The 24,104-nt window shown below is 38.6% G+C and overlaps 1 long non-coding RNA gene across 1 annotated transcript in view; it reads left to right on the forward strand.

Annotated features, from left to right (window-relative positions):
- LOC132071653 (uncharacterized) overlaps nt 1-23,376 on the forward strand; it is a 38,847-nt gene extending 15,471 nt beyond the window's left edge. Inside the window, exons 2-3 of the long non-coding RNA XR_009418163.1 lie at nt 20,094-20,231; nt 23,273-23,376. This is a non-coding gene — a long non-coding RNA (uncharacterized LOC132071653). The remainder of the gene's footprint in view (nt 1-20,093; nt 20,232-23,272) is intronic.
- The last annotated feature ends 728 nt before the right edge of the window (nt 23,377-24,104 follow it).

Raw genomic sequence — 24,104 nt, forward strand, 5'->3', positions numbered from 1 at the left:
GCACGTTCAAAGCAATGAATCTCAGCACAGAAGGGGTAAAGCGACAAATGTTCCCATGGCAATGCCCTCTCAGTGCCTGGTGCAGAAGCAAAATTTGTCTTATTGTTACTGTCACATCCAGTGCTGTCAAGCTGTACACTTACTGAAAAAAGTAATTAGTTCAAAGGGAAATTTCTTTCATGTGGATAAGGCTAATGAAAAGGTTACTGTTTATGGCCTCATTTATGAACAGTTTCATCATAGGCATGGTTTTGACTGCTTGTGTTTAATATCTAGAGGTCTTTTCAAGAATTCCTTGAAAGAAAAGAAAAACAAAAACAAAAAAATGGGTTTAATTACTTCTATCCTTAATTTTTTATAAAATAAAATGCCATTCCATCACAGAATCTAGCAGGGACTGCACTGGATATCTTTAGCTTAATTCAATATTTAGAGTGAAAGGTTTTCTTTTGGCAATTTAGATAAAGTGAAAAATATTAGATTAAGTGGAAAAGAATCTGTGACTAGTCTAAGAGTTTTAGCTCGATTTATATTTACATGGAAAATATGGTTTATGGACAGCCCAGGAGGTATCTATGTTCCAGTGTCTTTTCTTTGCTGCTAGCCAGTATTGGATGCTTATGACAATAATTCAGGGACTAAAAAGTGCAGAGTTATATTTTTTCTACTTTACATTCTCAATCTGAAGTGCAGAAAGTTATATATAAATTTTAATAGCCCTTGCTGGAATTCCTGATAGAGTTCTGAGGTAATATATTTTAATTTCCACATTTTCTCATTTATCCCTTTATAATTCCAACATCTTGTGGCACTGAATCTCACAATATAATTATGTCTTTTCTGAAATAAAAGTCAGGATAAAATATCAGCACAAAAGCATGTGGCTATAGAGTAGAATGAGTATATTTAAGTCTAGAAACTAAAAGAACAGTCCCAGTAGTTCCAGTCAGACATTTAGGGGAAGCCTGAAAAGGAACATGAGAAGTTTGTCAGATCAATTATAAAATAAATTTTCAGATGACTGAACTTAATAATTCAGATGTTTTCCTACAGTAAGTTCCTTTTTCCCCCTCTAACTTTTAAACTAGTGATGGTACATTGAAAAAACTGTGAAAAATTAGGGAGAACAGCTCCTGTCAACATTAATTACAGCAGTTATGAAGTCAAGGTACTGTTAGGAAAAAGGCATTAAAAAACATTTGTAACTTTTAAAAGAAGGACTGATCTGCTGTTGCCATTAAGAGTCTCACATTTTGGAATGCACAATTAGTCCTGCAAGCTAAATGTAGGAAACATCCTTTTGGCACGCTGGAAAATCGCCAGTGGAGTTTTAGTGAGTTCTCTTTGGTTGTGGACACAAGAACAGAGTCATGAAATACCCGAGGACATTTTTATTTCCTGCCTCATCAGGATGATTGCTTTTCTGTATTTAGCCTTTCATTTGCCTAGTTTGTATACACTTCCCACAAACTCTGTAATTAATTGGCAGGCAAGACTACACCCTGGCTGGAAGTAATTGCAGATTACTCTTAATTGAAAGAGCACACTTTGGGTGGATCGTTTAAGACACATATACAGATTAGAGGCAAATATAAGCAATAATTAACCTGTGAATGTAAACAGTGCCTTGGTCTGGAAGGTGTGTGCAGAATTCATTTGCTTGTCCAAATCTCCATGCACTCCTACTTGTAGGCTGGAAAGGCTCTGAGGAGGGGGAGAATATTGTCAGAGAATATTTCATTAATACTGAAGTGACCACAACCTCGAGGCATTCCTCACCTGACAGGCACCCAGCCCAATTCCACCCCTCCCAGCCACACTCTGTCTCCTCTTCTTGCCAGCTGGAATAAATCAAAAGCTGCAGTGAGTCAGCAGAGCGCAGTGAGCATTTCTTTGTAGGTTTGCAGTGACTGCTGAGCAGCCTGAGCCTGCAAAAAGCAGCCGGCCTCTCGTCAGGGAGATGGATTGTTATGTAGATATAATGAGATTCTGATTTAAACTGGTATAAATCAAGGCAGAATCAGCCCCTGTAAAGCTGACTGGTTGAAATTGTTGATTTTCATGTTCTGGTTCTTTACATGGTTTCCTGCAGCATCCCCTGAGGTGGGTGTGTGTTGTCCATTCAGAATGTTTATTTATTGGTTTATGGAATGGCCTCCTGCGTCCTCAGAAATTTGTTTTGATTAAAATTCCTTGATAACTTCCTTCTATTTCAAGCTCTGAGTAGGGCTAGAAATTATTCATGCTGCACATTAGTTTTGCTATTTCTGCAAGCATGACCACATAGTGCTTTAGTATTTTCGTGTTTTTCCAAGTTTGATTTCCCCCAGAAATTGCTTACAGAAATAATGGAAACTTCATCTAAGTAATCATGTAGTAAATATTTAAATGACACGTACCTGAAGAGCATCATGCTGTCAAATAGCTTTAAAGGTGTATCTATCCAACCTCAGCAACAATGAATAGTGTGTGTGATATTCCAGTTCTTGTGTGTGAAATTTGGCTGAGGTAAATTGGTATATTTCGGCTGAGTTCTTTCTATAAAACTACTATGTTTTCTTGGAAGTGCCTGGTCATACATTCGGCTTCTGATTGAGTAAAAACTTGTGTGGGTTTTTATGACTTATCTGTTGAATATAAATCAAAATCAGAATTATGGAAAAATCATGGACTCTAAGAGTCTATTACATCTTGGGTACATTTTCACAGCTTGTTGTATAAAATTAATTTAAGCTTTATTTTGGAGATTTTTCTGTGATATAATGGGTACTTTATAGAAAGGACTTTTTAAGACTTGCAGTTTTTGTATTCTGGTTTAAGAGAAAAGATGAAAATTTTTAAAAGTGCAGCTTAAGGGACAAAAAGTGTGCATTCTACCTGGAAATAAAACCAGGACACACACACAAAAAAGGATCATATATTGTGACCTTAAAAATTCCCCAAAAAGAATTTCCTTTGAAGAGTTTCAGAAGTAACTTTATCTCCACTATCAACACTGAAACTGATTCTTGTTTATAAAAATGAAAATATTGTAGCTTTCCTTTCTTTGGTTCCAAGAAAATTTAAAAAGTGACCAGAATTATCTATAGCCTTCTAACTGTAATTAGTAGGTGATTTTTATTTATTATTATAGTGTGTGTATTAGTCACTAAATTAGTCATTAAATTTGAAAATGTTAAGACTATGGACTCTTATTCACAAAGTGAATTTTAAAATTTGTATTCAATTTCAGGCTGCAGTAATTAGATTATAAAAAATTGTAATTAGATTATAAAAAATATTAATCATTGCATTAAACACTGGGATTGCCTTTGACAAGGTGCCCAGTAAAAGCTGTTTTGTTAGCAAATTTAATGACAAAATATCTGAAAATCTATAGTGATGCATAGATGGACCATATGAAGACAGAAAGATAAATCACCTGAATTACTCGCTGGACTGAATGTAATAATTATCTATTTATTAACTGGTTTTTACTGTCTTTTGCTCTGTTATAAAAAGCTCAATTCTAATCACATTTATGGATGTTTTTTCAGTTATACTATAATTTTACTGCAGCTGTTAATTTGGGTAAATCCAGTAAAATATATTTTACCCAAACACATTTTCTGTCCAAGTTGGCTGTAAAACACTGGTACCATTTTGAGTATTTGAGACCCGAGATACAAAACCCAGGCTAAATTGTGTGAATCAAATTATTTCAGTTCTCTGCTCTTTGTGCATCTCTCTTTAAATATAGTAGCATATAAATACACTTAATTAAAAACATTCAGTACCCAAAATGTACATAGTGCTTGATAGAGCTTGAAACTAAAGTGTAGTTACCTAAATAAAATCACATGAGAGATGGAAGGCCAGAACAGGCTTGCTTTGAACCCAGAGCTGCAGGTGCAGCAAACCCCACCTGGTAATTTATTATCTGTTTGGTGACCTTTCATGACTGGAGTCTTTTTTACCCCCTTGTTTCCCACTTTCTGGAGGAAGGACAGCTGCCCTGTCATGATCTGTACATGTCATTACACCTGAGTGCTTTATTTGAGGTGTCCTCTTGCCTTTATTTCACATGGAAGTGCCATGGCTTGTGTGGGTTATGTGTTATGTTCACATATGCTCACTTGTGTGATTTATGTGTTATGGACCGCTTCTCCAACACAGGATATTTAATGTGCTGCAAAATTCACTGGAGACAGTTTGTCTCTTGGTATCTGTTTATCTCTTGATAGACTGGCTTTCTAAATGTAGGAATAATGTGTAGCTACATGCCTTGCCCTGGGTTAAAAATGTATTCAGTAACCAGCAATGTTGTAGTGTGGTGTTTGTGAGGGTCCCCAGGATGAGGTGAGAGATGAGAATTTGACTCCATGTTCTCAGAAGGCTGATTTATTATTTTATATTAATATAACATAACATGACACACAACACACCACAACACATAACACAACATATAACATATATTATATAATATAATATATGATGTTATATATTATATATAACATATATATAATATATAATATATAAAATATATTATATAAAATATATATACTGTATAATATATACTATATAATATATACTATACAATATATAATATATAATATTACATTACACATTTTATTATTATATTTTATTTATTATATTTATTATAGGCATGATATACTAAAATTATATGAAAGGAAGAGAAAGGATACATCAGAAGACTGGAAAACAATGATAATGAAAGCTTGTGACTGGCTCCTCAGTCTGACACAGCTGATGGTGATTGGTCATTAATTAACAACAATTCACATGGAACCAATCAAAGATGCACCTGTTGGTAAGCGATGACCAGACCACATTCCCAAGCGATCAGATAATTATTGCTTTCATTCTTTTCTGAGGCCTCTCAGCTTGCCAGGAGAAAATCCTGGGCAAAGAGGATTTTTCAGAAAATATCATGGTGACATTGGTGAGTTAGAACCTTCCTGCAAGTTTCCCAAGCTGGCAATGATGGGGTTTGGTGTGCAAATTAAGGTGCTTGGGTATCCTATTTACAGTTCTGCTCCTCACTGGCATTGGGGGATTGAGAATGTTCCTCACTGCCGGTTTTTCACTTTATCTTTTCCTTCCTTTCTCTCATTATTTTCCTGTCTGGGCAGGGAATTGCTGTGTATTACATTTAGGCAGTATCATTTCAGCTGTCTTTGGTTGTGTATTCTCTGGCACACATGTAAGGCACAAATAATCATCTCAACTCCCTGTTGCACATGTTTTAGCATTCAGAAATAGGCAGATTATTTTACAGTGTTATTTCAATTTTTTTTTGTCTTAGTTTTAGGATGCATAGTACATTCTATCAGGTTCACTTTAAGAATTGCTCCAAAACAAGATAAGATGGGACTCCTGGCTGCAGGGCCAGGACTCAATAAAATAGTGTTCAAAACTATGTCAGCAGGAAATGAAAAGCACTCTTAGTTTACTCAGGCCATTTGTGTCAATGAGAAATGAATCAATCAATTCACAGCAAAGCTGGCACAAGTCCTGCCCCTGTATCAAGTAGTCTTATATTAATTTTAAAAAATATTTAAAAAAAAATGATCAACCTCATTCATACTGCTCAGGCATAAAACATAGCAAGCTTACAGGCTTAGCTCTGAGAAGCTTGGAAGAGAGACACAATTTTTTTCTTCTCTTTTGTTTTCCTCTCCTGTTTTACTGAGGGTACTTTATCTTTTATAAATGACAATAAAGCAATACTGCCTCCCACAGCATTATAAATTATTTCAAAAATTCATGGGTTTGCTTGTAGTGTTAGGAGAGGAGGATTTTATCTCATTATCTAACTTCAAAATCTTTGTTTCCCTCTGAGTTGGCACCAGCACTGTTGGTATTTTCAGTATGCACAGTTCCAGGGAAATATTACCATATTTTCATAGCTTCAGAGATTCTGATAAGCAGGTCTTTTGTGGACTGCCCAACACAGCATGATCTGCACTCCACAGATGTCAGTCTTTCTGTGCTTCCCATTTCAAATTCAGCAGCAAAACTGATGGCATGAAAATTGCAAGCTCGGTGAAAATGTTTCTGTAGAAATAGATTTCCTGGTCAGAGTCCATGTAAAATAAAAACCAGAAAATATGTGAGCATAATTCAGAGGATTACATGGCTTTTGAGGAATTTTTATTGTGTGGATTTCATTTGCTGTTCATGCTTTTTGCCCCTCCAAGCAGCAGTTGCATACAGATTTTTTCCTTAGACTTCTCTGCAATTCAAAAAATTGGGCTGATAATTTTCTTTCATTTTTAATGAAAAAGTTGTCAGGGAAGACTGGTTGATGTGAAGGGAATGAAAATTATGGGTCATATTCAAGTATTCAGGAAAGCTGAAGTTCATAAGCACAGGGTCAGTACATGTGTGCTCTTTGATGTTCCTGTGATGCCTGAATCTGCCTGGTCAAATCAGGCTGTTCCTGGATCAGGTGAGCAGATGTTTAGTTACACCTATTTACCTCTGCCAGCTTGCATAAAAAAATTTATTGGATAATGGTCAATGGGAGAAAAAAAAAAAAGTGGTTTAAGCAATCAATTATAATTTAATATATAAAGATTTTGCAGTGAGGTTTATATTTTCATTTAGTGCTTGTGAAGTGTAACATAGTATTTTTTTTTAAGAACAACACTGATTTTTATCTCTTTAGCAATGCTCTGACCTTGGTTTCTCAAGGACAGTGCTGCAGATCTAAGGAGCAACTTTTTTATCCATTCCATTTCCATTTTGAATTGCTCTTTACTATGCAGAATACAGATTTAATCTTTAAAACTAAATGATTCAGGCATAGGCATGTGTATAATGTTCCATTTCTGATGATGGGATGATGTGTTTCCTGGTGGATACTCTGCAGACAGTATGGGGAAATCTGGTGGGATTTCTGCTCTACTACTTCCATTGGCCCCTGGTGATTTTTTTTTTTTTGGGAGGGTGTGAGTCTGTTTCTTTTAGTTTAAAAAAAAGATATGCTTTATCATCTTTAAAATAAGATGCCATTCAGATTTTTATCCAATGTCCACGCAAAACAGAAAGAATTTTTCAGTTGCAGCTCTAAATGGCTGTAGGTGAAATTTGAATAAGATTATTTCACGTAAAATTCATGTGAAATCCTGCCCTGGTTGGGCATAATAACAAAATTGCCCCATTCAGCAGGGCTAGGCTTTAAGTAAAAATTGATATCATATTTGCATTCTTCACCTATCTCTTCCTTCTCCTCCCTCTTCAAAAACTTAACATGTTAAAATTTTTGATAAAACATGGCAATATAAAACAATTGATAAATATGTGTTGAATACACCTTTTTATGTCACCTAGGACAATAAGAGAGCTGTGTCACTTGTAGCCAATGAACTCCAAATCCTTTGTATGATAAGATGCATAATTAGTAAAAAGTTTTGATAGCTGACATGCTTGATCTGTGGAACACCACTGAGCAGCCAGGCTTGTGCAACTCTGAAATAAATAATCTGTGTCTCTCTCGTGTAATCGTTGGCTTGGTGCATGCTGGCTAACAAATCCAAGTTTTGTAGTTAACACTAATAAGATGAAAACATGAAAACAAAAGCCCCTGAGGAGCTTTTGTTGGTCAAGAACCTTGGTTTCTTTTCTCCAATTGACAAATGTGCAGCTGATAGCAAAGTTCAGGACCTGGGTCACCAGTGGATTTCTCTACTTGGTGGTAATTGAATTCGGTTGATGTTCATGTTGGCTTGAAGTGTCTTGAATCTCCAAATGTATCTTCCCAAAGAGATGTCCTGGGATTCAGCAGTGTTTTCAGCACTGGAATTTCCTGAGAAATTTCTCCTCTCAACTCCTTATAAAATAATTGAAGGGCAAAACCATTGAAAATCATATATATGACTACCAGTTTACCATTCAGTATATGATTGGTGTTTATGAGCATAAATAATGTGTTTTATGTCAGTCAGTGGTCTCCTCATTCTTAATGTCTTTTTTTGTTGGTCTGTTTTGAGAGTCCTCCATTTCTATAAGGTTTTTTGTTCGTAATTTCTGTAATTTCAGATTTTTGCCTCCTTGTCCTTGAGCTTTACATAAAAGGAGAAGAGAATAGTACAAAGATTGCAGCTGGGCAGCAATTTTGAAGTGTCTCCCTTTTCCAAGGATACCAGAGCCATCCATTTAATTGTCTGCTATTGATTTTCATTCTCATCCACATGCAGGATATGAAGATTTTCATCACAATCCTCTCTTTTAAACTGCTGATTTTAGAAAACTGCTTTGCCTTCTAATCTTTCTGTGTTAATCTATGTGGAAAGTAATTTTGACATCAGCCTTTTCAGTCTGTTCCACTCTTTTTTGCTAAGTATGTAAGATTAGAAGAATATTTCATCTCTAGCTGAACTACTTCAGTATTTATTTGGAGCTAAGAAGTGTTAGTTTTCCTCACCAAATGACATGGTTAAAAACAGGCATGAAAGACTGGTTGGAGGCTTCTGGGAATGAGTTATGGATGTGACTTTCATTTCACTTGGCATTCACTGTAGATAACCAGTGAGATTAAGTTTTATGCACTAGTGATATTGCTGACTTGAATTATGAAGGGATATGATAAACTAGGGAACTTGAGCTGTAGCTGTGGACACCAGGAAAAATACAACATAGATGGAAGATGTGCAAAGGCTCTGCAACCAACAGGGAGAGCAGATGCAATTTAAAAGCTGTGGCAGAAGAAAGAAAACGAACCTTTCTGTCAGGATTCTTCTTAAAATTATTGTGAGGTATTGAATTAGTGGTGTGAAATAGAAGTCTCTGGCAGTTGGGTGCCTAAATTACACATTTAGGTTAATTTATTTACTCTGGTTTGTTACCTTTGCCTTTTTTTTTTTTTTTTTTTATTTTTAACACAGTGCTGAAGATGGGAACAAGAAGTAAAATGATGGGGGAGGGAGGCTGCAAAAATTACCTTGTGATAATTCCCTATATATGGTTTTTTTAATGTGATGACCAAAATTAATTATATTTGTGTTTTCAGGCTTTAGACAAAAAGCTTGTAGCAGCTCATATCTGGATATGTAATTTATCTTCTATTTTATCTTTTAAACTGGAAGAATTTAGGTCAGATTTTGAAGTGTTATGTGACCCCTGGTCCCTCTCCCCCAAAACCCAACCAAGCAAACCCTCCCTCAGTCAGACCCTTTTTCTTCACCTCCATCCAAACACTTTTCTCCCCTACTTTTCCCTTTGAGTACCAGGACCCTGCAAGCAGCACAGGCGTTTTCCTTTCACAGTTCTCTCTCCTCAGACACTAAAGGGGTTCCAAGGTCCCATTGAAGTGTCACCTGAGTAGAAACAAGAATTGGACATGTTTTTTGTCTAAATCAAACCACAAGGGAGAAGGGCTAATGAACTGTGCAGGGATAAATAATGGTTGCCAAAAGGATGGTTTTGTAATGCTAGCACTTGAGTTAAGCTTTTTGAAAGGCTTGAAAATGCAGAAAACCATGTATTCAAAATGTATGAGTGAAACCAAGTCTTTTCCTGGCATAATGATAGCTGTGTGGGAACCTCTGTACATCACCACTGAGCTGTGAGGAGCCTGCACTGAGTCACATCAGAAATTACTTGGAAAATGGATGAAAAGGTGGCTTTGTTCATCAGTGTGCACTGTGTATACAATCCTAGTAACTAACCAAACCATCGTGACTAAAAAACCTTCAGAAGAGGCACCGTGGGCCATTTCATTCCTCATAGAAAGCAAAATTTTGGGGATTATTAGACCCTGTCTAAGGGAACATTTGGTACAGTGCATGATTTGTATTAACTTGTTACCATCTCAGTCTTTGTGAGTCATGTTATTCATCCCCCATGACTAAGCAGCATATTTTTGAGATTTTTCTTCTCTAATTTATAAATATGGTGTATAAATATTTATATGCTGAAGAGAAAGTTAAAAAGTAGCTACTGATGCCTAAAATTAAAATCTCCATTGTGAGGAAAGATACCTGAATTGGAAAATTCCTTTCTGAAACAAGATAAAAGTATCAGCTAGGTAAGAGAAACAAAAAACAATCATTTATTGCTCCCTGAGGGAAATCTTTAAATGGAACTGGATACTTTTTGACAGACATTTGTGCTGATATATCTGTGAATTATTTTGACTCAACATGGAAACTACTGGATGACTTTCTGTGGCTGTTGGTACTCAGCAGCTCAACCAGACCATTATAATTGGGCCTTTCTACCTCTAAAATCTAGAAGGAGAAGCTTGCTCTCATTAGGCCATGACAGTTCCTGTCAGTCTCAGTGTAACTGGCACTGTGCCATATGAATTGGTCACAATATACATGTAAATATTATGTAAATGTGCTGTTTTGATGGGAAATGTTCTTTATGGCATGCCAGAGGTTTAAAATTCTTGACCTTCACAGGTGATTTCCTAGGAAGCCTTGTAAATTTTTCTGATATATTTACTTCCTAAGAATGCTGAAGAGGCTTGATTACTTTTTCCTCCAAAAGACAGAAATGCAGCATTAATTTGCTGCAATTTTGGAGAATATTCTCCATATTGAAGTTTTCTCAGTAAGGCTGAGTTGTGGAAGCAAAGCCAGAAACTGCACTGGAGAAAAACTTAGGGGAAGTGGAATACAGCACAGAGAAGGAAATATAAGCCACACTACAAATATGACACTCATTAAAATGTTCTTCTTACAATTTATGCTGGAAATAAAGGCTGTTGGTGTAAAGAATTTTAGTGGCAGAAACAGAGTGCTTTAAAGAACATCTTTTGTGAGTGTTGACATTGTCATCTTTGATCATTGTGAAGCTTTAAATGTGTTTGGAATGGAGTGTGTTAGCAGGACCATGGTCTGGAGATCCTATTTGAATCAGAGACCACTTCAGGAGACAGAGTTGATGCGTCTGAGGGGGAAAAAAAATGGAAGGATGTTGATGGTAATATTTATTGTTGAGCTTACCTCGATTTTAGAAACTCCTTTTTAAGTAGTTGAAATTTAACATCTTCTGGAATAGCATTGCTGGAGTGTGCTTAGTTCCTTCTGCAGGCTTCAACAATGTCTGTAGATAGTAAGAAGACATAAATCTGTGGGGAAAAAAATTGTACAGAGTCTACAGGGAATGAGAGCCTTCTGAGAGGAAGGGAAGAGAAATAACTAAGCAGAGGGAGGCTTCAGAACAGCTCCCTGCATGATTCAGAGATGCCTTTTGCCGTTACAGGTACTTTCTGTGTCATAATTTACAACTGAAGTTACCACTCTGTGTATGTGGCAGCAGTTGACTGTGCCTCCACCACTTCCATCCCACCAGGGCCCTTAACACACATGCTAAATAGAATGAGAATTTCCTGGCTGAAGGGTGATGGAATTGCAAGTGATTTGAGGATTATTGTTTCTTCATAAATCCACCTCAAACCTGCCTCCCTACTCCCCTGGCAGAGATGGAAGAACAGCCTGTTACCCTGTAAAATACAGATTAAAATCAGCAGCACTCAGGAAAGAATTGGGATGATGAAATATCCAGCTTCAGGAGCAGGATTGCCTGCCACTCTGCTCAACCTTAATTTGTTGATTCCTTTACACTTTGCCAAAGTAATTAAGGGAGAGAGCAGTTTATAAAGGAAAGAAGAAATTTCTGGGTTAAGAGTATCAATGTGGCACAAAGTGAACAACTAGGCCTTGGGCTGTTGGGGTTTGTTACTTACTGGCATTTAATTTGGTATGCCTGTTCTGCTGCTAATTAAACAGCTGATGGACTGGTTCATATTTGGGCACGGTCACATTAAACAGTGAGCCTTAGCCCTACGATGCAATAACTTTCCCAAGTTGTGGTTTAGCCAAAAAAGAGGTGTTCATATGTGGCTTTCACATTCTCTGAAAGAATCCCTTTGCCCAGGATTTTTCTCCTGGGAAGCCGAGGCCTCAGAGAAAAGGAAAACAATTCTTATTTCATTTGCTTTTTCTGTGTTGTGCTCATGTGGAATGTGTTTGGAGATTGTTTACCCACAGGTGATTGTTTCATTGGATTCTGCTGTGAGTTGTTTTCACTCATTGGCCAGTTGGGGCCAAGCTGTGTTGAGACTCTGGAAAGAGTTGTGAGTTTTCATTATTATCTTTTTAGCATTCAGTAAGTATCTTTTCTGTATTCTTTCGTATAGTATAGTATTCTTTAATATAATATACAATTATAAAGTAATATATTAGCCTTCTGAGAGCATGGAGTCAGATGCATCATTCCTGCCTTTGTTGGGGCATCCCTGCAAATACAATATTCATAGATAATGCTGGGTTTGATTTTGGTTTACATTTTTGCAGGTCAGGTGTGTTTGGCAATAGATTATCATCACTTGCTTTTGCACCTTTGTCAGCTTTTGCAGCAGAACAACTTTACCTAAGGCTTTCTAGGGGTTTATGTTTAATTATGAGTTTTGAAAGCATCACTGTCACATCAAAAAGATCCTGGAAGATGCCCTTTATTCTCTTATTTGGGTGTTTGGAGGTAGAGGGATATATGACATTACACCAGTAGTAAAAGCAGAAAGCATTTGTTGGTGTTGATGCCCTGCCTTGACTTTCTGGCAGCAACCCATAATCATATATTCATGTGAGAAAAGTGTGAAATTTTGTGAGATCATGAATATTTATCAGAGCACAGAGGGATCCATGGCCAAGCTCCACTTTTCTGCATGCTGGCTGTGTAAAATCATAAAATATCCTGAGTTGGAAGGCTCCCAAAAGGATCATTAAAGCCCAGCTCCTGGCCCTGCACAGGACAACCCCAGGGATAACTCTGTGGATCTGAGAGAATGTTCTCCATTGCTCCACGTGCCCTGGCCAGGAAAACCAGCATCTGCTTGCAGGTGGGCATGGGCAGAGATGAAAGATAATTACTGGATTTCCAAAGTTTGATGGCATACATTGGTTTGGAAGAAGGTGCTTTGCTGCATGGCATCAGGAAGGGAATCACCACCAGTCTGGCATCATAGGAATTGCTGCTAGGTCTTGAGGCACTGATTATATAGAGCGGTCTTGTTGAATAGCATTTTTTTTTTTGACTTAGAGATAGGGTAATTGAGAGGTATTTTAAAAATTTTTATTTTATTTTTAGTCTTATGAGAAGGGTGAGATAATATAGATGTTATAATTTATGCTTTCACAGTCAGAAGTTAATAATAACTATTTATTAATTACAAAATACTATAAGTGTTTCTTGGTTTATTAGTTTTTTGTCATGCTATATTGTAGCTGTTTTCAAGCCAATCATATAAAACTATTTTTGTAGGTTTCATGACAATGTATCTTTTATAGCTTTATTTTTTTAAAGTATCCTAGTCTTATTTGCAAGGCCATCCTTTGAAATTTTTTTCTAGCTCCATTTCTTTCTCAACAATATCTGTCCTATTCCATGGCTTATTTCTAAGTCAGCATTTCTTATCTCAATGTTTGCATTCAGATGCATACAGTGTGTGGGCCTTCTGTCAGGCCCTGAGAACTCTTTACAAGTCCCTTTCCCACACTGTCTGATTACCAGATAGTTCCAAATTAGAGTGGTTATTGGAGCCTGTGAACGTATTAGGCAGTGAAGAGATACCTCTTTGTGTGACTTGTGTTATTTCTTACAAGGGGACAAGGCCAGGGGGTTCCTAAGAGAATGCTTAACCTGGTCTGAAGCATGAAGGAATTACATAAAAAGAGGAATAATTACCTTCTTCTGTGTGATTTCCTGCCAAGTGGTTCCAGATGAGTTAATAATGTTGCAGGCTAACCAGAGAATGTCCCTTCTATCTTGTCTGCCTTCCTGGGTGGACAATGGGATGAGTTTATGCTGTAGGGATTATGAAAAGGGTCAAAAAGAATTCACTCATTTCATAAACTCTTGGAGCTAAATCCAGTGATCAAAAGTGCAGTGTTAGCATAGTAGAAGGCATAGAATGACTTTTTAAAGGCCCATTTGACGTATTTTTGGCACTACTACATTTCTAGTTGAGAAATCTTCGAAGCTCTTGAAGCATTAGAGCTGTCAGCTGGACTAAATGACTGGTTAATACTTTTACAGAGCAGTGCTTTATCATAGTGATGGCTTTCCTCCTTCCTCTTAATGACAAGCAATTTGAGTTTCTGTAATAGTTTGCTCATATTCTATGCTATTTTGGAGTTTTCTTTCTTTTTGTTTTGTTTTGGTGATGTCCTCTGAGTTGAATGTTGAAATTTGCTATTTAAAAACGATCTTTCTCAGAGTGTTAGTGTAAGTTGTCAGTGAGATCAGTGGATTGTTTTATAGAAATATTTGTATCCTGGTTGTTCTGGCTTGGAAACAAAAGCCCTCATGTTTCAACCATTGTTCACAGTTTTTAAAATTAATTCTGCCTATAGAGAGAATTTTAAAAAAATGTTTTTGGAAGTCAGACCATTATTTTCAATATGTTGAAAATATTGATCAAACAGTGACTAGAAAAGGGGTCCATAATCTCCAGTTTTCAGAAATTAGAAGGCAATAAAGCACACAAAAATTTTAGTGACCAATATTCATTCCCATTCAGGTAGAATATTTTTTAAATAATTCAAAGGGATGTTCACAATCAGATCGTGTATGTTCTGGAAAATAAACTCAATACCTATAACTTTCAAGAAAAAAATTATAAGAAGATTTAGAAAATGGGACACATTCTGACTGTCAGAGTAATTATTAGGAATTTAAAATTTTGATAAAATATGGAACTCTGAACTAAGGATTCAAGGTTTGAACGAAGGATCCAAGATTTGAACAGAATGAGACTGCTCTTCAGTAGCATTTACATAGACATCAACATATACAGGAATAAAATAAATAGAAATATTATCAAGTCTTTAAAATGTTTTCATCTGGTAGGAGTGCCAGCAGCTAAGGTGCATTTAGCAGTGAAACCCATATAAATATGTTGATGGTGGTTGGCAAATTCCCTGCATAACCAAATTGTCAAAAGATAACTGTGATGAATTTATTTTTATAATTTAGATTTTTTTCCTGAATTTTGGAAAAAACCTCCAAACCAAACCCAAACAAATCAACCTACAAACATTTGCTATGATGAACAGCAAAACAAATATTTAACTTTGTGTTAGTACACCTGAATAGAAATAGCTCAGTTTGCTTCATTAATTCAGAAGGGTTTGTGCTGGATCACTCCAACATTAAACTAAATCTTCTTGTGTAGTGGCAGTATATATATACCATGGCAGATACATTTCAGATTCTTTTTTTTTCCCTTGGATATGCAAAGCTTCTCCCCAGATCTACAGTAAACATAAAAACATCCACTCTGACCAATTCTGCCAAATAGAAATCCCATTGTTTTTGTCTGTATTACTGTGGATCAGATTTTAAGTACAGTAAAAAGCCCAAGAAGTTTGTGGGTTCACTAAATTTTAATGTTTCCTGAGAAACTCAGGGAAATACCTGCTAAAAGCCAAATATTAAAATTTCTTAGAAGTGAAAACTTCTTATTGCTTATTTCCTATTCCAGTAGCACTAAAGAATAAAGGATTTGCAGTTAGGCCTCCAGCCAGAAAAGACCATAAACACATGTTCAGACACATGAATAGTCTCATCAAAGTCAAAACATTTAATTTTCATCCTCAAAACATGTGGGCTTTTATAACTGGCACTTGCAGACTAGACTGATGAATTAGCAGCAGATTTACAATTTAATAAAACCCTCTTACTTTCCATATTCACATGAATAGGAGTTTGTTAGTATTTCACACAGTCTGAAAACTTTGGCCACATCCTCCACAAGTGAGACATCTCTTTGTTGAAATGAAAGCAGAAAACCTGGCCTGTTTATGGGAATATGTAGACAGCTGCCCTATCTGGGTTTGGATTGCTTTGTTTTCTTCCCTGCTTGTCTTTGAACTGAATAGCTGTGCCATGTGTCTGTACTCAAGAATGTGATAACCAAGTTGTTGCATTTTCAAGCCTTCTTTGAATCTACAATTTAAGCCATTTAACTCACTTTTTGGCTCTTTGGGGGGCAAAATAGCTGAGGTCACCTTTGGCAACTCTCATTCTGAATTGTCCTCCTGCCCATGTACAATATTCTACATGCTGGTGACAACTTCCTCCAGAGAGGCTTTTTCTAGTTAGGTCATGATTTATTTGAAGTCTCCAGGCTCCCAAAATAGGATAAAACACTTTATAAATATGATTGCAGCATTAGAAGGGTCAAGACTTTGTAACTGGGTAACTAAAATTTAAAAATTAAGTAACTTGGATTTCAATAATTCATGAGTCAGCTCCTCCTGAGTTTCCTATTTCCCATTTAATTTTAAGGCAGGCAGGTTGTTGTGGTTCTGCAAGTTTTGGATACAGAAAGGTGTGGAACACCTGTTACTGCTTTTCTTACAAGGATTTGTAAAAAAACTGTCTTCTTTTTAAAATTCTTTTTCTAATTTCTGTGATGCCTGTTTCTCCTGCACCTTCTTTCCTTCTCTCTGTCCTGCTGCCACTCCTGGAAGCTCCAAGATGCCCAACCTCTGAGTTCTGCAAAATGAGCTGTGGACTTGTCTGTTCTCCCTCTGAATTTTGTTGTTTGCTGCCAGTTTCTCTTTCCTCTTATTATGCTGCTGTTAAAAAAAAAAAATCCTGGCTTAGCAGTCCTCCTCTTAGAGTCTCCACACTGGGGCAGAACACTCCCACATATCCTAAAATGAACTGTGTGTCCTCATCCCCAGGACAATCAATGCCTCTCACTTGTGTGTGTGCTCTTATCCTCAGCATATGGAAAGGTCACCAGGAAAGGCTTGACCCACAATGCCAAAGTAGGTGCTTGTCAATCCTGTGATGAACTTCAGCTCTACAGAAAGAGATTTCAGTTAGCAGCAGCAGAAAGAAAAAAGGCCATGGAGGTGGAATGCTAAGTGGAATTAGTACTATTGAAATCTTGTAATTGAAAAGCAGTTCCAAGCTGTCAAATGTGTTTGATATTCTCTAGGAGGATGCTTAAGTTGGTCAATTAAGATTTGGAGGATTTTAGCGCTCTGCTTGGAAGAAGGAAGGGGAGGAAATCCATGGTTGGGAAAACTTGGAAGGATTTAACACGGTTAGAAACCTAGCGACCCTCGCACTCTGCTCAGGAGCTGTGCTCTCAATGAAATGATCCAAAGGAGATGCCAGCTTGTGCAGACATTATCTCTGACTGCACTGCAAGAGCAGGCTCTGTTTTCAGCCTTTGTGTGAAGAAACCCAGTGGGTAGGAGAGGGTTTGGGATGCCAGAGGTGTTTCCCAAGGGATTCCTTCTGCCGTGCGAGCCGCGCTCAGGCTCTGCAGCCTGCCTGTCCCTCAAGCTCTCCGCTGTCAATAGCATCGGTGATTGCAATTCCTGACAAATCCGTGTTACCGATTCCCTTCCCTCTGGAACGGAGCTCGTGTGGGCTTGACCCGTCCTTCCAGCGGCCCTTCGGAGGGAGCGGTTCCAGCAGATGTCACTGTGGGCCCTCGAGTCACAGCCGCCCCAGCGTGAGCTGCTGCTCGCCTTGCTGCGCTACAGACACACTGACAGACACACAGACACCTGCTTTGAACGCCTTGGCAGTGACGGGACCGAGCTCCAGCCGGGCTGATCCCGGTTGTGTGCAGGGCCCTGGGGCTCAGCTCCATCCCGGCTGTGCGAGCTCCCATCCCGGCTGTGTGCAGGGCCCTGGGGCTCTGCTCCACCCCGGCTGTGTGCAGGGCCCTGGGGCTCTGCTCCACCCCGGCTGTGTGCAGGGCTCTGGGGTTCAGCTCCCATCCCTGCTGTGTGCAGGGCTCTGGGGTTCAGCTCCCATCCCTGCTGTGTGCAGGGCTCTGGGGTTCAGCTCCCATCCCGGCTGTGTGCAGGGCTCTGGGGTTCAGCTCCCATCCCGGCTGTGTGCAGGGCTCTGGGGTTCAGCTCCCATCCCTGCTGTGTGCAGGGCTCTGGGGTTCAGCTCCCATCCCTGCTGTGTGCAGGGCTCTGTGGCTCAGCTCCATCCCGGCTGTGCGAGCTCCCATCCCTGCTGTGTGCAGGGCTCTGTGGCTCAGCTCCATCCCGGCTGTGCGAGCTCCCATCCCGGCTGTGTGCAGGGCCCTGGGGCTCTGCTCCATCCCTGCTGTGTGCAGGGTCCCGGAGCTCAGCTCCATCCCTGCTGTGTGCAGGGCCCTGGGGCTCAGCTCCATCCCAGCCAAATCCCCGAGGCCCGGGGGCAGCCCAGGCTGATGGGCACCAGGAGGGTGATGGGCATCCCTGTGTGATGTGAGAGAGCTGCAGGGTTAGGAGCTGTCCCTGAGTGACAGCGATGCTACAGCAGAGAAACAACAGCTTTACATAGCAAAGCCTTGGGCTCCACCGATAGAGAACTTAAAATCCTCACTACAATCCTTAAGAGTTTTCTAAATATTGTGTTTGGGCGGTACTGAAATGAATATTTTATTTGATTGGCTTATGCTGAGGATTTTTCTGGCACATTGCATACGAATGCTGGAAGCAGAATAAACCTGGCAGTGTTTTGTAGGTTTTGAGTTTTCCTAAATAAGATAAGAATTCATAGCATGTGAGGCAAAACAAAAGAGCAGACAAGGGTAGAGCTGGAAGCAACAGGAGTTACAGGCTGTAACAGGAGTAACAGGCTGTGGAGATGGGGAAGGAAGGAGGAGGAGTAGAAAACAGATGTCAAGAAGCTCTGATGAAGAGCACAAAGGATACCAAAAAATCCTGGTACTGGAAATGCTAAATGTGGCTTTCACTAATACTTTTTAAAATGCAGGCCTGGACAGCAAGGCTTTTTAAATTCAGACCTTTCTAAACCTCTCAGCTGATTTCTTTACAGTGCTATTCTTCATGGCCTTTGCTCTTTTGCAAAGGCACCAGGGAGACACTTCTATGGGCTGGCAGCAGCCTTGTCAGCTCTCATCCCCTCTTGTCCCAAACTCCACCCGTCCAGAACACATCAGTGCTGTATTCAGATCAGATCTGCTGTCAAGGAGAAGTTTCATTTTGGTATGTGAGGGAAGTTAGCATGGTCCATGCAAGATATTTCTGTTTATGGTGAGAACAGAGATCAGGAGAAAAACTGGGAAGTTCTCTTTCTTACTTGAATGGCTTAGTTCTGGTGATTTATCATATTTACAGATGTACAGCTTATATGGCCATGAGTATGCTACTCCTCCACAGCATTCTTTTCTTTTAATTATATTGATTTCAGATTGCAAAATCAGGCAACAAGCGTTGGTAGAAAGGGAAATCCTCTTCCTGGACTTGATAGATAAGAAAAAGCAGAAGAATTATTCAAGTATCTGGTCTCCTTGGGCTTCTGAACCTACACATAACTCCTCAGGAGTCTCAGAATGTGATTATTACAAGGCTTGAGTCAATATTCAGTCAGAGCCCTCCAATTTTCCTTTATAAATTTCTATAATAGACTGATTTTTATCCACTCTATCCTGGTGTTAATACAGAAGTGAGAGAGCTCTGGTCCAAGGAAAAGTTCTGGCCTTTATGGACTTTTCAGCTAAGAATTTTTTTCATTTGTTGGACCTCAAAGTGATGCATTTGAAGGAGGCTTTATTGCTCCTATGAGTGCCAAGGAGAAGGCACTTGTTTGAAGGAACGAGTTTGAAGGTTTAAGGTGAAGAACTTTGGTGCAAATGTGATAACTTTACAATAAATAAGTTTGCCTAGACAAGCTTGTTATAACAACTCAAAAAATGAGAGCCAGAGGGAAGTAAAGTTGTGTTATTTTAATACACCCTTGGCTGCAGATGTGCTCTTGGGGTGTCAAGTAAAATCATCTGGGTGGCTAATGAGAATATTTTCAATTTCTCAGGCCAGAATGTATTTTTACCTTCTGGAGGTTTAGATCACTGAAAGTTCAAGCAACAGCTAAATAAACACTGTTAGAAGTCAGTGACAGAGGAAATCACATATTATATGTTACTCACAACTGCCTATGCACTGCTTGTATCTAACTGTTAACATGTCACAAAAAATATAATTGGGATTTATAATAGTTCAGCTGGACATAGAATGTGTACTTGCACATTATGCACAGATACTTTCAGCATTACCTCAGTTTCTGCATACATTTCTTTTTGCTGCTTTTGCTAGGTGTGTGTTGAGGAAGAAATCTGTATAATGCATGGCTGAAGACAAGGAGTTTAGTTTGCAGCTCCATCCTGGAGCCTGGAAGAGGATCACCTCTGCTGGGAAAATTTCTTTATTTGGCAGAGAGATGTGCAGAGACAGGTAAGGGTTGTGTTTGCAGGTATGGCTGTCGTACCTGAAGGTATGAAAATCCTTCATAACCTCCAGGGAAGGGCTGGAGTTAAAGCTGTCTGACAGCAGAATTTATGTGTGCACAGGCTGCAGGTGGAATTGAGTCAGGAAGGTGAAATGATTTCCTGATTTGCTTTCCTCTGTTCCTCTGTCATGCAGCCCCACCAGGCTGTGGTCTCACAAGGGCCATAGCTGAGTCTGAAGAAATCCATGAAAGCACAGTATGAGTTGGTGCATAGAGGTCTATAAAGGTTTAAATTCACTTTAAGGATTCCAAGTGACCCATTTGTGTCAGCTTTGCCTTGAAAATCGTAGCCTTTAATGACTCTTTATGGTGATTATCAGTAAAAGCACAAGAACAGAAAGCTTGTTGTGCTTTAGCAGTATAAGACACTAGATGCTCTTAAAGTTTTCTTTTACCTTTTGAAACATGGACAAATTTGATTTGCCTCCCCCTGAAACCACCTTTGAGATGAGTCAAAGACAGAATCAGGCTTTTGGAAGCTATGGCCTGTTCTGCACCTTCTACCTCAGCCCCTTAATGACTACAGGAACATATTGAATGTTACCCCAGACCCTCAGCTGGTCTGGATCAGCAAAGCTGATGTGCCTCTAATGGAGAAAGGGTGTTTGGCAGCAGCTAGAAATGGGACTCAGGGTATTTACTTAGGCCACACCTTTATCTTAGTTGTCTCATTCATGCTGTTGGAAGTGGGCTATGTACAAGGTGAAGAAGTAATCATAACACCTGAAATTCCTGAGATTTGAGTGCTTGATTTCTCAGCTGCTGTTGCTTTGATGTTTTTTCAACGCTGCCAATCTCATCCAGCTATTTGATGGCTCCCACTCCCAGTATCTCATATCCTTTTGCCATTGCTGGACTTGGCTTGCTCTAGAAGAGATCAGGGCTTCTGCAGGGTGCCAGATTTTCTTTTTTAAAAGCACTGGTTTATGCTGATTTAGACAGTGCAATTCTAGGCACTTTTTCATAGAGAGCTTATGCCACAGGTTCTGAGACAGAAAGCCCTTGAGTAAACTACAATCCTAGCTTGGAGCAAGAGGCAATAGACCTGTCAGTAACACAGTGGCATGGGAAATGCTGCTGTAATTAAAGTTCACTCAGCTTTTCCCTTATAAATCTCTGTAATGGAGGCTTTGTGTGTTAGTGCAGCCATTTCAATTTATGTTGTTTTGAAACTAGGTAATCAGATTGTCAACTTCAGTGGGATCATTTCTCCATGAACGTATTTAGCAAAAGTATGCCTAAAATCATCAAAACCAATTCTTCTGTGTGGTGCTGTAAAAATAACAAAAATGGTTTTTAAGCCTGCCAGCCAAGGTTATTTGGGAAGCCTGTAAGCTCAGGTGCGAGACTAGGGAGACTTACAAAATTATAAAAAAAAATTTGTAATACTCATTTCTTGTAGGTGAGCAAGATTTTGCCTAAAGTTAATAGGTTTTTGATAGCTCATAAGCTTTTTAAAAATACATCTACTGGTTATTATGTTGCAAAATACATAAATAGCTTTATATAGGAGGTTTAAACAATACTGTGGTTTTTTCCTATTAAAAAAATCTATAAATACTGGATTTTAAATACCTTTTGGTACATAGAGTGGCCTAAGATCCTGTTGAAGTCAGATACTGGGTGCAATTAAATGTAAAGATTTTAAACTGTTTAATCCCAGCATTATTATTATTCATTTTTTCAAAGGTTAGCAAAAACCCGAAGCATATATACTGTGCCTTCATGTGAATGTTTATTTAAATTGTTTGTAGAATAAAAACCCACAGAGAAATGAAAATCTGTTCAGTTTGCAGTAGCAGAAGTGGCAAAAATTGACACATGAGTCTTTAAAAAGGAGTAATTCTTCTGTCTGGAGGGCTGACCCATTGAATTAGAATATAAAGACTTCACAGTGGTTCAGAATTTTGCCTCTGGTAAGAAGTAGAGAAATATTACTACTTTTTTATTTTTTAAATTTCTCTCTTTTTTCTGCCTTTTAAATTTTTTTTTTCTCATCTGCTTAATACAGTCTGAGATTGTCCTACCTAATTTTAGGTGACATTGATTAACTCATTCTGAATTAGCTGTAAACTCCTTCCAGATGTAATTTATAAGTACAGAGCTCTGCCATTGTGTCCAACTTCAGACAAAGAAGTTTGGATTATCTTGTTTGGCCACCAGCATGGTAAATACCAGATTCTTGACTTAGGTTATTTCATTTCAGTCAAAAAGGATTGTTTGGATGTAAAGGATTTTCAGCAAGGCTTGAAAATCCTTTGCAGCTCAGACATTGCAGCACAGTGCCCAAACAGAATAAGGAGGTAACCAATTCTCACTTGGACTCTGCAGGAAGTGTCTATGGCTCTGCAACATGGAGTTTGGGAAATATTACTAAGATCTGGTATCTGTAAATTCATGGCAAGCCGCTAGTCCTTACTCATCTCCTCAGAAAGTGGGAATAAGTACAATCTCTTTTAAACCCTAACCAAATTTTGATTCTGGAGATAATTACACAGGGAGCAGATAGTTTCATGATACCTTCTGCTGGACACAAGGGGCATGAATGGATGGAAGGGAAAAGAAAGTTACTGATGAAACTGGTGGAAGAAAGGGAAACTGGATTTATATCTTCTTTCAGTTCCTCTCTCATAAATATAAACCACTACTCCTCTGAGGGTTGCTATCATTACCTGCCAGTGGGCAGCACTGCTGGCAAAATTAGGAAACAAAAAAATGTTTACTTTACCAACAAAGTTAATGATAACTTTTTAAACTTTGATGTAAATGGATAAGCAAGAGCTCACCTCAGCACCTCCTCTGAGCATGGGCTATCCTTGCATAAAAGCAGGTTAACAGGGTGGGTGAAACACTGGAAAAATCATTTTTACTACTCAGCTGCCTGCAGTTCTTTACATTCTGCATTACTCCTGTGCCAGTGTGTAGGGACCTCAAGGAGGGACCTACTCACCCTGTCACTTTGTCCTCTGATTCTCTCCTCCTTCAGGGTGGCCTTGGCTTTCCCCAGAGTGAGCTGGTGGTTTCAAATTGGGCGCATTGGCTTCAGTAATCTGACCTTGGACTAGCTTGGATGGCATTGTTAGCACGAGGCAGAACTCTGGTGAGGAAGGGATGCTTTGAACATTTCACATGGCAGAATGTGCAAGACAGGCTGGAAATTCAGTGTCTTGTGCTTGTTAAATAGCACCACATTTTCAGCACTTCAGCCACACATGAGGCATGGCCATGCTTTATTCCCCCAGCAGTCAAGACTTTTTGTTATGATAGTAACCCAAACAGGCAGAATTTGTTGGATTTTGAAAGTGCCTTTGACTTCTTGTGTGTTCTCTCAAGACACATCTTATCACTGAAACCAAAGGAAATATTCTGAAAAAACTTTAAGCAGTAATGTCGTAAATTTTCTGTTTGCAAGTTTGTTGGTAAGGTTTTCACCAAATTTATTGTAGTAGTAGCTATAATAGCCTTGTAGTTGAACAATGCTACTGCTATTTTCTGCTAGTGCTTTTTTCTTTGATTGTTTATATAAACAGATTAAGTAAATAAAAACATTCTTCTTATTACCATTAAATCTGTAAAAGCTCTCACTGAATTTTGTGATCACCTTCATATTTGATAAATCTTGTTGTTTAAACATAGATATGAAAATGAGTTCCTTGGTAATGGTAGATTTTAATCACACAAAGACTCTTCACAAAGAGATTTGCTTTTAATTTAAAAGAAATTGAAGCATCAGCTCTTTAAGGTTCTGCATTGTACTCCTCTTCCATCACCCAAGACTCAAGCTATAACAGTAGTAGGTGTGATTAAAAGATACTGAC

Source organism: Ammospiza nelsoni, chromosome 3, assembly GCF_027579445.1.
Source record: "Ammospiza nelsoni isolate bAmmNel1 chromosome 3, bAmmNel1.pri, whole genome shotgun sequence".
Classification (NCBI taxonomy): Eukaryota; Metazoa; Chordata; class Aves; order Passeriformes; family Passerellidae; genus Ammospiza; species Ammospiza nelsoni.